The sequence below is a fragment of the Coregonus clupeaformis genome, unplaced genomic scaffold, assembly GCF_020615455.1.
Source record: "Coregonus clupeaformis isolate EN_2021a unplaced genomic scaffold, ASM2061545v1 scaf0017, whole genome shotgun sequence".
Taxonomy (NCBI): domain Eukaryota; kingdom Metazoa; phylum Chordata; class Actinopteri; order Salmoniformes; family Salmonidae; genus Coregonus; species Coregonus clupeaformis.
This window is the reverse complement of record NW_025533472.1, coordinates 316,125-332,218: the sequence shown is the minus strand read 5'-3', so window position 1 is coordinate 332,218 and position 16,094 is coordinate 316,125. Positions and strand designations below refer to the sequence as shown.

The following is a 16,094-nucleotide window of genomic DNA, read 5'->3' as shown; positions in this document are numbered from 1 at the left end:
TCATTATTGACCTCTCCTGTTCCACCCTCTGTGATGTAGAGCTCTGTGTAGATCTTATTGAGAAGTGTTGGGTTTCCTTGTTTAGCAATCCCCTCAAATACACATTGAAACTTCTTCTTTAGATTAGATTTGAGTTCACGTTGGCAAATCATAGCAAGCTCATCTGAATCTAGAAATAACACAGAGGATATTAACATTACATATGTTTTAATGCCTACAGTATTGTAAGACTGTGTAATAAAGTTTTTTCTAATTTATTCTCTTATCTGACAGTATAAATATTTAAATGTTTTCATAATGCATTACACACCGGAGTGACTGATTATATTATTATTATTATCATTATTATTATTATTATTATTATTATTATTATTATTATTATTAATGTTGTCTTTCTCTCTCTCTCTCTCTCTCTCTCTCTCTCTCTCTCTCTCTCTCTCTCTCTCTCCCTCTCTCTCTCTCTCGCTCCCTCTCTCTCTCTCTCTCTCTCTCTCTCTCTCTCTCTCTCTCTCTCTCTCTCTCTCTCTCTCTCTCTCTCTCTCTCTCTCTCCCTCTCTCGCTCCTCTCTCTCTCTCTCTCTCTCTCTCTCTCTCTCTCTCTCTCTCTCTCTCTCTCTCTCTCAATTAATCAACACAACACATCCCTGCTGCTACTTGATGAGGTCACTAGGTGTTGTGTTAAGGCTGCTACAATATAATTGCGTTACACAGCTACTTTAGCTGTACTTTAGCTACAGCTTTTAAATGTTTGTTCTAAAACAGCATTCAACATGAGGCAGACAGCTCTTACTTTTCTCCAGTGTGTCAGCAAGCTCCTTCTGGTTCATTTTCCTCAGGACGTGCAATGTGATCTTCAGAGCCCCCTCTCTGGCACTGCTCTCCTGCTTCTCATCTTCAGCATCCACCACTTCCTTATCCTGCTTCTGACTCTCAAAGCCTTCTGGGAGTTCTGGACTAAGAATCCTCTTGAACCTCTTCAGCTCGTTCTTCACAAATGTCATAATATTCTCTTCAAGCAACTGAAATAAATCAAGTAAATGAGTTAAGCAGGAGAATAATTGCTTTCTCATTAACACATTAATGAATGATTGACAGATCAACTTTAATTGAGGTAAACAAAAACAAATGTACATAACAGGACCACATACACTGAATATGGAGGCCAGGTCTGTTTGATGACTCTGGGAAGACTGACCACTGAAAATCTCTGACTCTGATCTCTCCTGTTGGTTTCTGTGGACAAAACATCAGATTACATCTCCTTATCTAGGGAGTACACACACACACACATACACACAAACAAACAAGGAATGTTTTGTTTGATTAATATTGTTTCAGGAATATGAAAATGGAAAAAAAGGATTAGCCTATGGATTATGAAAACAACAAAAATAAATGGGAAAATGGGAGAGGAGAAATGACTAGAGACAGTGTTGTTTAACTCACTGACCATGACCCATGAGTTCTTCTTACCTTTGTTCAGTAGAAAAGTCTCCCTCTCTAAACTCTATAGGATGACTCATAGACTGGTCACTCTTCATGGACAAGCAGCTGGGTACAGGGGAGGCTGGTCTCTCCTGCTTGATTGGTCTTCAACACAACAGAGACAAACATTACGTTTCTCATCTACTCTGAGCTCAGATGGGGAAACATAAGAAAGATTTTCTTTACAAAACGCTATATATCCATTAATTTCGTAAATTAGCTTTTATTGTTGAAAGAAATTATAAAAGAAATGGGTGTGTTTTTTTTGTTTAAAATCACTTGATGGTTTATTTCAGATAATGCAGTTTTTTTGCCAAATGCTATATATCTGTCTCACTCTCAGAGAAATAAGTAGTACTGCTAGGTTTTACACAGTTTAAATATATATCTGCCTCACTCTCAGAGAAATAAGTAGTACTGCTAGGTTTCACACAGTAATAATATATCTGCCTCACTCTCAGAGAAATAAGTAGTACTGCTAGGTTTTACACAGTAATAATATATATATATGTCTCACTCTCAGAGAAATAAGTAGTACTGCTAGGTTTTAAACAGTAATAATATATATCTGCCTCACTCTCAGAGAAATAAGTAGTACTGCTAGGTTTTACACAGTAATAATATATATATATATCTGTCTCACTCAGAGAAATAAGTAGTACTGCTAGGTTTTACACAGTAATAATATATATATATCTACATATATATATATATATATATATATCTACATATATATATATATATATATCTACCTCACTCTCAGAGAAATAGTACAGCTAGGTTTTACACAGTCAAATGTAACAAATAACTACATTTTAAATAAAAAATTCAATACAGTAATATGAGATCTGTACGTAAAACATTACATTTTAGTCATTTAGCGGATGTTCTTATACAGGGCCCAGTCTCACAAAAGCATCTTAAGGCTAAGTGTATTGTTAGAACATTCGCAGGAGCATCATAGTGTATTGTTAGAACATTCATAGGAGCATCATAGTGTATTGATGGAACATTTGTAGGAGCATCATAGTGTATTGTTAGAACATTCGTAGGAACATCATAGTGTATTGTTAGAACATTCGTAGGAGCATCATAGTGTATTGTTAGAACATTCGTAGGAGCATCATAGTGTATTGTTAGAACATTCATAGGAGCATCATAGTGTATTGTTAGAACATTCGTAGGAGCATCATAGTGTATTGATAGAACATTCATAGGAGCATCATAGTGTATTGTTAGAACATTCATAGGAGCATCATAGTGTATTGTTAGAACATTCATAGGAGCATCATAGTGTATTGATAGAACATTCATAGGAGCATTGTAAAATCTCTGAGCTGGTTCAAAAAACCATTGTTATTAACGTTGCACTTGAAAACGCTCATAATCTAACGCCTGCCTCAGACCACTCGTAGAAAGACTAAGTGAGATGTGAATCGTTAGAAACTTGTTTCGCCCTCCTGTCTCACTTTAAACACAGAAGATCTCCCCTAAACATAGAATCACATAGTTTATCTGTCTCTCTGTGATGCTGATCAATTCAGAACAAAGTTGACTACGAATACAAACTTGCAAATGTCTTTGCAATTGATACAAACAAGTGATGTATAAAATAATGCTTCAAATGAAAACCGAGATGACTGCATTAAAATATAAACAGTAGGCTATAGGCCTATTTCAATCATATTGGAATATATTCCATGTTCAATATATTTAGTTTTATTTTGCTACTTGTAGACTACGGTCTGTAATTTCTCTCAATATATTTCATGATGTGTAGCCTAACATGTGCCCAATGATGTGCCAAATCTGTGATTTAGAATAAGCCGCCTCAATATTTGCAGCCGTAGGTGGTAATATCTCTCTAGGAGCTGATCTGTCATCAGTATCGTGAACTAATTATAATGACAAGGAAAGATTTGAACGGAGAAAACTGATCCAAGAGCAGCGCTCCCTTTCTTTCGGTCCTATCAGTATCGATACATGCTCCACCGGACGTGATACCTTGTCGTGCTGCTGATCCAGTTTCTACTGGTCTGCCTGCGGATATGGAACTCTGACCTGTTCACCGGACGTGCGAACTTGTCCCGAACCTGCTGTTTTGACCCTCTCTCTCTCTCTCCCTCTCCTTCTCTCTCCCTACCACTCCTGCTGTCTCGACCTCTGAATGCTCGGCTATGAAAAGCCAACTGACATTTACTCCTGAGGTGCTGACGTGTTGCACCCTCAATAACCACAGTTTGACCCTGCTAGTCATCTATGAACATTTTAAAATCTTGAAAAACGATCTGAACTTAATGGCCATGTCCTCTTATAATTTCCCACTAGCATCCTCTCTAGGTTTCTTCCTAGGTTCCTGCCTTTCTAGGGAGTTTTTCCTAGCCACCGTGATTCTACATCTGCATTGCTTGCTCTTTGGGGTTTTAGACTGGGTTTCTATATAAGCACTTTGTGACAACTGCTGATGTAAAAAATTTATTCTGGGAACGCATATGAAGCAGACCAGGCCAGGGTTTGGGGTTTGAGAAGTCAATGAGAGGTAAAAATGACTTCCTTTGTTTTAAATTTTGAAAATGTTCTGTCTTAAGTAGTTTAACAAACTGACACATGTTAGTCAAAAACAACTTTATATCGAAGGAGTGCCTTTGATTTGACGGCCTGCACATTCAACCATTAGACCCAATGACGTATTTCTGCGCATGAGCTTCAAATCAAATCAAATTGTATTTCTAACATGCGCCGAATACAACAGTGGTACACTTTACCGTGAAATGCTTACTTATGAGCCCTTCCCCAACAATGCAGCAAAAAGTCACCAAAATTAACTAAATAAAAAAAGGAAATAGTAACATAATAAAATAACAATAATGAGGCTATAAGGAGTACCAGTACCGAGTCAATGTGCAGGGTACCAGGTAGTTGAGGTAATAACTAGACTATATACAAGGAGTACCAGTACTGAGTCAATGTGCAGGGGTACCAGGTAGTTGAGGTAATTGAGGTAATATGTACATGTAGGTAGGGGTAAAAGTGACTAGGCAATCAGGACAGAGATTTTATCTCCTCATACAGGGAGTGCACACACACTCACTGACAGACACACACACACACACACACACACACACACACAGGGAGTGTTGTGTTTATTTAATATTGTTTTAGGACTATGAAAATGGAAAAAAGGATTAGCCTATGGATTATCAAAACAACAAAAATAAATGGGAAAATGGGAGAGGAGAAATGACTAGGGACAGTGTTGTTTAACTCACTGACCATGACCCATGAGTTCTTCTTACCTTTGTTCAGTAGAAAAGTCTCCCTCTCTTAACACTATAGGAGGTTCCATAGACTGGTCACTCTTCATGGACACACAGCTGGGTACAGGGGAGGCTGGTCTCTCCTGCTTGATTGGGCTTCAACACAACAGAGACAAACAATACGTCTCTCATCTACTCTGAGCTCAGATGGGGAATCATGAGAAGAGTTTCATTCCAAAACGCTATATATCCATTTTCAGAAATGTTCGTAAAGTAGCTTTTGTTGTTTAAAGAAATTAAGAAAGAGATTGGAGACATGTATTTGTAAAATAATCCATCACTTAACGGTTTCATTTCAGAGACACAAATAATCATGTTTTTTGCAAAATTCTATATATCTGCCTCACTCTCAGATAAATAAGTAGTTTTGCTAGGTTTTACACAGTCAAATGTGACCGACCGTCTCGATCCGGTCTTATATAGCAACATTTGAAATTGTGTTTTTTACATTGGATAAAAGTAGAGACTCAGCTAGAAAAAGGTATATCATACACTACAGTTGAGGAACAATGGGAAAGTTATTATGCTTTGAAAGATGATAAACTTGTAACCTCACATTTGAGAAAATGGTCTTTGAATGTTTTGGTTCACCTACTGGAGAGCTCTTCTTTATCTACAGTGGTGTTACTTTGGCAGATAATGTCACCCATCTAAATAGTATAAATAAATAAAAAATATAGTTATGAATATATAGTTAACTAAATGTATGGTGTTTTTGGTTTATGTCAGTTTCATTGTTTGTTATGCTATAAATTGTTATGTTATGGTTGTAAGTGGTCAAATGAACTAGAAAATGTCATATTTTGAAATTCTGAGTAATTACTACTTTAGTAAGGATAAACTTTATTCAGTACTACTGCAGTTGCTGACTAATTCCAATAGATAGCAGCATAAGACCACAAATGACATTTCAGAAGATTTGTTTAGTTTTCTCCCTGGATACACCACCACTCCCCCTCACAGGAAAACTCCTGCACATGCTTTTTACTGTCCCTTTCCACACTGCTAACGCAAGAGGAACGACTGAAAAAGCATTTAACAGATTACTGTGAAATAATATAATGATGATTCATGTTTATTATTACCTGTTTTATGCTCATGTTTTGAAATTATACTTAATTACTATAACGATTATCAATAAGCCTGAACATTAATTTAGTCACCTCTGGTCGAGAAAAACTTATTTTCCTAGTACATTAATTGTCAGATTCATCAACCAGCAGCGAGCACTCTGCCTTCTAGCGCAAACGAGGGGCATGTTGAGGTACATTTGCTAACCGCGAGGGTTGCATGATGTAATTTATTGGCGGGCTGGAAGATGCACTCTTGTCTTTTCTATTCCGAGGTTATTTACTCCCAATATCAGATATTAAGATCATTTTTTATAATGCATGTATACTAGGGTTGAGGTTAGTGCATCTGACTAGTGATTATTTACCAGGGGTTCAACACCTGCTATAGTCACTATTTAATTGCTCTTCCAAAAGCATCACAGGCCTAATACGAGATATATAGCTAACTAAAGTAATGAGTGACCATTTTAGAAAATCATGGGACATATAGTATTTGGTTGCATGCTATTTTATGTTAATCATATTGTTGCTTTTAGCCTTTAACTGATGCTTTGTGGTCTTATGCTGCCATTGTAGTGTATTAAGATTATGACTTGGTGAATGTTTTCTAGTGGAACCTGAGGGGATGTTTATTTTAGTTCAAAAATAGCCGTTTTTAGGGTGATGCCCCAGGGAAGACAGGTGATTGGACAGCAGAGGGAGCAACCCATATTTTTGCATACCTTATAAGTATAGGCTAGAGACAGAGGGGGGTTAGAACAGACATATTATCTTTGGACACTGTTCTCCAGCCCCTGCAGGGTCTGTAAACTTATGCTGACATCTTGTGACATAAATAAAACTTATAATCAAAGTACAGCCTAAGCGGACTCTTTGTTTGACAGCAATAATTACCAGCATTGACTCGATACTACACCATCTACTGCAAATATTTAGCTATTAAAAGACATTAATTCACGTACAGCCTTGCAATAATATATATGATAAAATAACTTATGGGTTAAGGCTAAAATAGGTTATACCTAGGGTTAAGGCTAAATAGGTTATACATAGGGTTAAAGTTTCTGTGTAGCACTTTGTGACATCTGCTGATGTAAAAGGGCTTTATATATACATTTGATTGATTGATTGTCAGGTTTAGGGGTTTTTAAGACAAAAAACAGTATGGGTTTGTAGCTCTCTTGCTTCTCCCTGTGGCCGTCTGTGGGTCCTACATAACTCATTCACAACACCTGCTAGAATCATAATCTGAGTTTGCACCTGCGTCAGATCTACAAATCAATGAGCTAGACCACCCGATTAGACAACAATCACCCCATTATACCCATTTGGTTTGCAACTCAGTGAACCTGCGCAGCATTCGCTAAATTCGATGCCTACAAACGAAGATTTAGATTCATATCAAATTACCCAGCAGCCATATAGAAACAACAAATCGTCAAAAAAAAGTGTATTTCTTAACTAAAAAATTTCTTCTGGATGTTTAAAATCGGCCACATCTTAAAAAAGAGGCCAGGGACATGCGTTTTGTTTAGATTGTACACTTTTTTCTTAAAACAAAATATGTTTAACCATGACCAGAAAATGTTTAACTTTTGATGGATATGCGCCAGCCATCGCTGCTCAGACTGTGGCTTACCATGACGTATACTCAGGTGACCAGGGAGCGTGGTCACAAAGTAGCCTTAACCTTGTTAATTATAAGTTACCTGAGGTAAACCTAAAGGGTTAACGCTCACTAAGTAGCTGTAACTTGTTAATAATAAGTTACCTGAGGTAAACCTACAGGGTTAACGCAGGTTGTTCTCACTGACAACAATAGTGAAGCTGGCATTGTGACGCAGAACAATGGGCTGGGAATAGAACGTTCTGAAGGCGAGTCGGTGTCACGGAGCTCAATAGAACTAATAGGAGCTAGTAGGGTGAAAAATGCCCTAAAATAAGGCCTGTTGTGTCGCGATTACTTCATAACCAGGGACAGAAGGTAATATTATGAAACTGGGCTCCATGGCGGATGCAATTAAGTAATTTTTATTATAGGTACACTTCAACTGTGAGAGACGGAATCTAAAACAAAAATCCAAAAAATCACATTGTATGATTTTAAAATAATTAATTTGCATTTTATTGCATGACATACAGTGGGGAAAAGAAGTATTTAGATCTCACGATACATGGCCCCATCCATCCTCCCCTCAATATGGTGCAGTCGTCCTGTCCCCTTTGCAGAAAAGCATCCCCAAAGAATGATGTTTCCACCTCCATGCTTCACGGTTGGGATGGTGTTCTTGGGGTTGTACTCATCCTTCTTCTTCCTCCAAACAGTGGAGTTTAGACAAATAAGCTCTATTTTTGTCTCTTCAGACCACATGACCTTCTCCCATTCCTCCTCTGGATTATCCAGATGGTCATTGGCAAACTTCAGACGGGCCTGGACATGCGCTGGCTTGAGCAGGGGGACCTTGCGTGCGCTGCAGGATTTTAATCCATGACGGCGTAGTGTGTTACTAATGGTTTTCTTTGAGACTGTGGTCCCAGCTCTCTTCAAGTCATTGACCAGGTCCTGCCGTGTAGTTCTGGGCTGATCCCTCACCTTCCTCATGATCATTGATGCCCCACGAGGTGAGATCTTGCATGGAGACCCAGACCGAGGGTGATTGACCGTCATCTTGAACTTCTTCCATTTTCTAATAATTGCGCCAACAGTTGTTGCCTTCTCACCAAGCTGCTTGCTATTGTCCTATAGCCCATCCCAGCCTTGTGCAAGTCTACAATTTTATCCCTGATGTCCTTACACAGCTCTCTGGTCTTGGCCATTGTGGAGAGGTTGGAGTCTGTTTGATTGAGTGTGTGGACAGGTGTCTTTTATACAGGTAACGAGTTCAAACAGGTGCAGTTAATACAGGTAATGAGTGGAGAACAGGAGGGCTTCTTAAAGAAAAACTAACAGGTCTGTGAGAGCCGGAATTCTTACTGGTTGGTAGGTGATCAAATACTTATGTCATGCAATAAAATGCAAATTAATTACTTAAAAATCATACAATGTGATTTTCTGGATGTTTGTTTTAGATTCAGTCTCTCACAGTTGAAGTGTACTTATGATAAAAATTACAGACCTCTACATGGTTTATAAGTAGGAAAACCTGCAAAATCGGCAGTAAATCAAATACTTGTTCTCCCCACTGTATGTAAAACAAACATTCAAAGTTTTTTTATAACAATATTGTGAGATCTGGGCCCATATCCACAAAGTGTCTCAGAGTAGAGAATTGGTCGTATAAGTGCTGAGAATAAAGACTTCTACTCTTATGGGTATAAATTAAAACTATGCATGAAGCCTCTAGTCCCACCTAGTCGGCAGATATTTAGGACACCTCATGAGCTGTTCTAACCAGTTAAGAGTTAACAGCAGGTGTCTTGATGATACTATAGAATAATGCAGCGAGTCAGTGGTTCCTGTGCCACATGTAATTGCTTTGCAGTAGTTCAAAGTAATGTTTTTATATTTCTATATTATATAATATCAATCCATAAATAATATAGAACTACATGCAACAGTATGTCTTGTGTGATTTATGTATGATAATTATGTATAAGTGATACCATGTATGTCTGCATAGCATTTTGTCTTCATTTTGGCAGATGAACTCATGCTTATTTCTGAAGATTAACTTTGGTTTTCACCCAGCGGCTAAGGAGTTGGAGTTGTGGCAGGAGTTGGACCTATGGCATAAAGGTGGCTGGTTCGAATCCCAGGCCGGGCGCTGGAAAAAACGAGCGGGCTTGATCTGGCCGGGAGGGCTGCTGGGTTCACATACTCAAAACATTCACCTTTCGTTGATCAGAACTATAGAGGTTCTTCTTCACTGAACCCAAAAATATATATTACTTTTATTGGTTCCATACAGTTGAAGTCGGAAGTTTACATACACTTAGGTTGGAGTCATTAAAACTCGTTTTTCAACCACTCCACAAATTCCTTGTTAACAACCTATAGTTTTGGCAAGTTGGTAAGGACATCTACTTTGTGCATCACACAATAATTTTTCCAACAGTTGTTTACAGACAGATTATTTCACTTATAATTCACTGTATCACAATTCCAGTGGGTCAGAAGTTTACATACACTAAGTTGACTGTGCCTTTAAACAGCTTGGAATGTCATGGCTTCAGAAGCTTCTGATAGGTTCATTTACATCATTTGAGTCAATTGGAGGTGTACCTGTGAATGTATTTCAAGGCCTACCTTTAAACTCAGTGCCTCTGTCTGGTTCATCCTTGGGAGCAATTTCCAGATGCATGAAGGTACCAAGTTCATATGTACAAACAGTAGTACGCAAGTATAAACACCATGGGTCCACGCAGCCATCATACCGCTCAAGAAGGAGACGTGTTCTGTCTCTGACAGATGAACGTACTTTGGTGCGAAAAGTGCAAATCAATCCCAGAACAACAGCAACAGACCTTGTAAAGATGCTGGAGGAAACAGGTACAAAAGTATTTATATCCACAGTAAAACGAGTCCTATATCGACATAACCTGAAAGGCCGCTCAGCAAGGAAGAAGCCACTGCTCCAAAACCACCATAAAAAAGCCAGACTATGGTTTGCAACTGCACAAGGGGACAAAGATCGTACTTTTTGGAGAAATGTCCTCTGGTCTGATGAAACAAAAATAGAATTGTTTGGCCATAATGACCATCGTTATGTTTGGAGGAAAAAGGGGGTTGCTTGCAAACTGAAGAACACCATCCCAACTGTGAAACACGGGGGTGGCAGCATCATGCTGTGGGGGTGCTTTGCTGTAGGAGGGACTGGTGCACTTCACAAAATAGATGGCATCATGAGGAAGGAAACTTATGTGGATATATTGAAGCAACATCTCAAGGCATCAGTCAGGAAGTTAAAGCTTGGTCGCAAATGGGTCTTCCAAATGGACAATGATCCCAAGCATTCTTCCAAAGTTGTGGCAAAATGGCTTAAGGACAACAAAGTCAAGGTATTGGAGTGGCCATCACAAAGCCCTGACCTCAATCCTATAGAAAATATGTGGGCAGAACTGAAATGGCGTGTGCGAGCAAGGAGGCCTACATACCTGACTTAGTTACACCAGCTCTGTCAGGAGGAATGGGCCAAAATTCACCCAACTTATTGTGGGAAGCTTGTGGAAGGCTGCCCAAAACATTTGACCCAAGTTAAACAATTTAAAGAAAATGCTACCAAATACTAATTGAGTGTATGTACACTTCTGAACCACTGGGAATGTGATGAAAGAAATAAAAGCTGAAATAAATAATTCTCTCTACTATTATTCTGACATTTCACATTCTTAAAATAAAGTGGTGATAACTAACTGACCTAAGACAGGGAATTTTTACTAGGATTAAATGTCAGGAATTCTGAAAAACTGAGTTTAATTGTATTTGGCTAAGGTGTATGTAAACTTCCGGCTTCAACTGTATATTAAGGAAGTGAAAGAATCCTTTTTGGTTCTATAAGGAACCTTATTTTCTAAGTGTATAATAAACACGTTTTTCTTTTGATTATTTAATTACCTACATCATGTTATTTCAAGTTATCCCTTTGGAGCGCAACATCACATTGTTAAAAAAGTATCCTAAATTGGGCATGGCTATAAAATGGGCAATTGAAGGCATCAAGGGCGAAAAATGTGTTAGATGAAAATGAACATTGTATGCAACGTTGTAGATAACATTATTGGCAAGGGACTTGATGCCTACTATGCCAAAGCTATTTAGAGTTGTTAAACGGGTGTGAACAGTGTGTTGGTATAAAGGTAATATTGGCAAAATTCCACTTGTAACAAACATCAGAATTGGTTAAAAAAATATGCATTCCATTATATTAGGCAATACTGAGTAGTAGGCAAAGTGGTCGTGTCGTGAAAATTCTATCAAATGTCTTCCATTGCAACGAGTCCAGTCAGGGTGCTGCAGAACCCCTGCAGTACCTCCACTGACCCCGGATTGAGAACTCCTGATTTAGCAGATACTCTAATCCAGAGTGATTTACAGTAAGTGCATTCATGTTAAGATAGCTATTTATTTTAGAAATAAACGTAATAAATTCTTCATAAAATTGTAATCTCACCTCTTAGCTTTGGTGTCATGTCCCCCATAGAGACTCATTTTAGAGGCAGGGACCCCCTGCTCTCTCTCCCCAGACAGACTCATTTTAGAGGCAGGGCCCCCCTCCTCTCTCTCCCCAGACAGACTCATTTTAGAGGCAGGCCCCCCCTCCTCTCTCTCCCCAGAGAGACTCATTTTAGAGGCAGGGCCCCCCTCCTCTCTCTCCCCAGAGGGACTCATTTTAGAGGCAGGGCCCCCCTCCTCTCTCTCCCCAGAGAGACTCATTTTAGAGGCAGGGCCCCCCTCCTCTCTCTCCCCAGAGAGACTCATTTTAAACTAACTAAACAGAGATGCAGCATGTTGGTTGTGGTTACCACAGTAACTAAACAGAGATGCAGCATGTTGGTTGTGGTTACCACAGTAACTAAACAGAGATGCAGCATGTTGGTTGTGGTTACCACAGTAACTAAACAGAGATGCAGCATGTTGGTTGTGGTTACCACAGTAACTAAACAGAGATGCAGCATGTTGGTTGTGGTTACCACAGTAACTAAACAGAGATGCAGCATGTTGGTTGTGGTTACCACAGTAACTAAACAGAGATGCAGCATGTTGGTTGTGGTTACCACAGTAACTAAACAGAGATGCAGCATGTTGGTTGTGGTTACCACAGTAACTAAACAGAGATGCAGCATGTTGGTTGTGGTTACCACAGTAACTAAACATAGATGCAGCATATTGGTTGTGGTTACCACAGTAACTAAACAGAGATGCAGCATGTTGGTTGTGGTTACCACAGTAACTAAACAGAGATGCAGCATGTTGGTTGTGGTTACCACAGTAACTAAACAGAGATGCAGCATGTTGGTTGTGGTTACCACAGTAACTAAACAGAGATGCAGCATGTTGGTTGTGGTTACCACAGTAACAACTCATTCTAGAATGTCAATTGTTCTCTTTTACTATACTTTCTTTTTACTTTTCTCTTTTTTACATTTGAAATAGCAGGAAATGTATTCAAGGTTTAAAAAAGGCTTCTAAAGTTTATAATTTCCACTTAAAAATGTCAGACTTATTTTGCTATAATGAAAAATGTATCAACCCCTACAAAAAATTTCCATTAATTATAATCCACATAATAATTCACATTTCCTGTTGCTGCAGGATTATTTTCCTGCTGAGAGAAACTGGGTCAAATTAAGATATGGCATCTGTAAGTGCATTCATCTTACGATAGCTAGGTGAGACAACCACATATCACAGTCATATATACAGGATATAAACATTTTATTCTAGCTGAACAATGGAAATGTAGTGTTTTGCAAACAACAACAAAAAAAATGCATAAACATTTAAAATCTATGAATTACAAATCTGAGAAAAGTAATATTAGCAATAAATTATATATTTTTTAAAACACAAATGTGATTTTTTAATAATAAATAATAATAATAATAATGCCATTTAGCAGACGCTTTTATCCAAAGCGACTTACAGTCATGTGCGCATACATTTTTACGTATGGGTGGTCCCAGGGATCGAACCCACTACCCTGGCATCACAAGCGCCATGCTCTACCAATTGAGCTACAGAGGACCACATGCTTCGTAAACAACGTGTGTTGACTAACAGTGAAATGCTTACTTACGGCTCATTTTCCAACAATGCAGTTAAAGAAAAAAAATTGTGACAGGAGGGATAAATACACAGTGAATAACAATAATTAGTAAAAAAATAACATGGGAGTACCAGTACAAAGTCGATGTGCATGAGACGTCAGTATGCATGTGTGCGGGCATATGTAGTGTGTGTGAGTTGGGGTGTCAGTATGTGAGAGTGTGTGGGTAGAGTCCAGTATGTGTGCATAGAGTAGGTAAAAAATTGTTTGTGCAAAAAAAGGGTCAATGCAGGCAGTCCGGGTAGCCATTTGACTAGCTGTTTAGCAGTCTTATGACTTGGGGGTAGAAGCTGTTCGGGTCCTGTTAGTTCCAGATTTGGTGCACTGGTACCGCTTGCCGTGAGGTAGCAGAAAGAACCATCTATGGCTTGGGAGGCTGGGGTCAGAAAAATGTTTGGGCCTTCCTCTGACACCGCCTGGTATGGTCCCGGATGGCAGGGAGCTCGATTTGCTAAGTCATTTGCCAGAGCAGTAACAACATTGTGTGTGTTGGTGAAAGGAATAGCAATCCGATTGACTGCGCAATGTCTGGGGAAATAGCGTTTTGGAAATAAACATAATCAATTCTTCATATAATTGTTATCTCACCTCTTAGCTTTGGTGTCATGTTCCCCAGAGAGACGCATTTTAGAGGCAGGGCCCCCCTCCTCTCTCTCCCCAGCGAGACTCATTTTAGAGGCAGGGCCCCCCTCCTCTCTCTCTCCAGAGAGACTCATTGTAGAGGCAGGGCCCCCCTCCTCTCTCTCCCCAGAGAGACTCATTTTAGACCACTGACCCCTAAACAGAGATGCAGCATGTTGGTTGTTGTGAACACAGTGACAACTCATTCTAGAATGTCAATTGTTCTCTTTTACTCATGATCTCTTAGAAATAAAACATTTACTAACAGACACATGCAAATAGTCGGGTGATTTAATTGTATCACAGGAACATTGTTACATTCCTCAACAAGAAATAAAACATTGTCTCTCAAACAGAAGAAGGAACTAACAAAGAGTCACTAACAACAACCAAAACGAAACAGGTGGTTTTAGGAGGGGTTCTGAAAGACACTCATGGGGGTGTCCACTTGTGGTGGGAAACAGAGGCTTTCTGAACGCTTTGGGGCTTTCATCAAATTGTGCCGAAAATGCCATTGATAGATTTGAGTGCTAATAAACAACATTTAGTTAGAATGTGGGGTTCGCTTTTTGCCTCCAGGTTCACTATGTTTAAAAAAAATGATGCATCTGTGGTATTATTCAGGATACTAAATACAGAAGATTATCATAGGCTACACTAAATAAAACAAATTATTTAAACAACAATGGGAAATCCCAATCCCCGTCCCTACCTGCTGAGCTCCCATTCAGGGGCTACAAACTGGAAGACATCAAACTAAATGTATAAATAAGGTGTCCAGTAGAGGTCAGTGTTTGAAAGAGACTTTGCACTGGCACCAGGGAGAAATCAGGGAGATCTCTCGCATTTTGTGAGGCCGGTTGGACGTACTGCCAAATTCTCTAAAACGACGTTGGAGGCAGCTTATGGTAGAGAAATTAACATTCAATTATCTGTCAACAGCTCTGGTGGACATTCCTGCTGTCAGGATGCCAATGGCACGGTCCCTCAAAACCTGAGACATCTGTGGCATTGTGTTGTGTGAGAAAACAGCACATTTTCGAGTGGCCTTTTATTGTCCCCAGCACAAGGTGTACCTGTGTAATGATCATGCTGTTTAATCAGCTTCTTGATATTCCACCCCTGTCAGGTTCGAATCCAGGCTCTGTCGCAGCCGGCCGCGACCGGGAGACTCATGGGCGGCGCACAATTGGCCCATCGTCGTCCAGGGTAGGGGAGGGAATGGCCGGCAGGGATGTAGCTCAGTTGATAGAGCATGGCGTTTGCAACGCCAGGGTTGTGGGTTCGATTCCCACGGGGGCTAGTATAAAAAAAAAATGTATTCACTAACTGTAAGTCGCTCTGGATAAGAGCGTCTGCTAAATGACTAAAATGTAAATGTAAAATGTTATCTTGGCAACTGAGAAATGCTCACTAACAGGGATGTTAACACATTTATGCACAAAATTGGAGAGAAATAAGCTTTTTGTGCGAATGGAACATTTCTGGGATCTTTTACTTCAGCTCATGAAACCTGAGACCAACACTTTCCATGTTGCGTTTATATTTTTGTTCAGTATAGATACAAACACAAAGCTTCCAGCAGAGGTCAGTGCTCTTCTGACACCTGTCAGATGGTAGTGTGATGTCCGAAGCTTCGACCGTCATCATCACGTAGTATTGTTACTTTGATACAATCATTGATACGTTGTGTCGAATCAGTAGTGCTTTGAAAACTGCAACAGCGCATTAGACCTCCGGTTTTAATCGTCCAATCCCTAGTGTCCACTGAATGTTGACTAGCAACAAGAAAGTGGTACCTAAAAGACTACCACCATGAGCGCCCATTGAAGT

General features: G+C 39.4%; 1 long non-coding RNA gene across 1 annotated transcript; it reads right to left on the bottom strand.

Moving 5' to 3' along the window:
• Positions 1 to 1,195: 1,195 nt before the first annotated feature.
• On the bottom strand, positions 1,196 to 14,247 carry LOC123483056. Its single transcript, XR_006658052.1, has 3 exons — positions 14,229 to 14,247; positions 4,781 to 4,897; positions 1,196 to 1,232 (listed from the first exon to the last, which is right to left on the bottom strand). It is a non-coding gene; the product is annotated as an uncharacterized LOC123483056 (long non-coding RNA).
• Between the last annotated feature and the right edge of the window lie 1,847 nt (positions 14,248 to 16,094).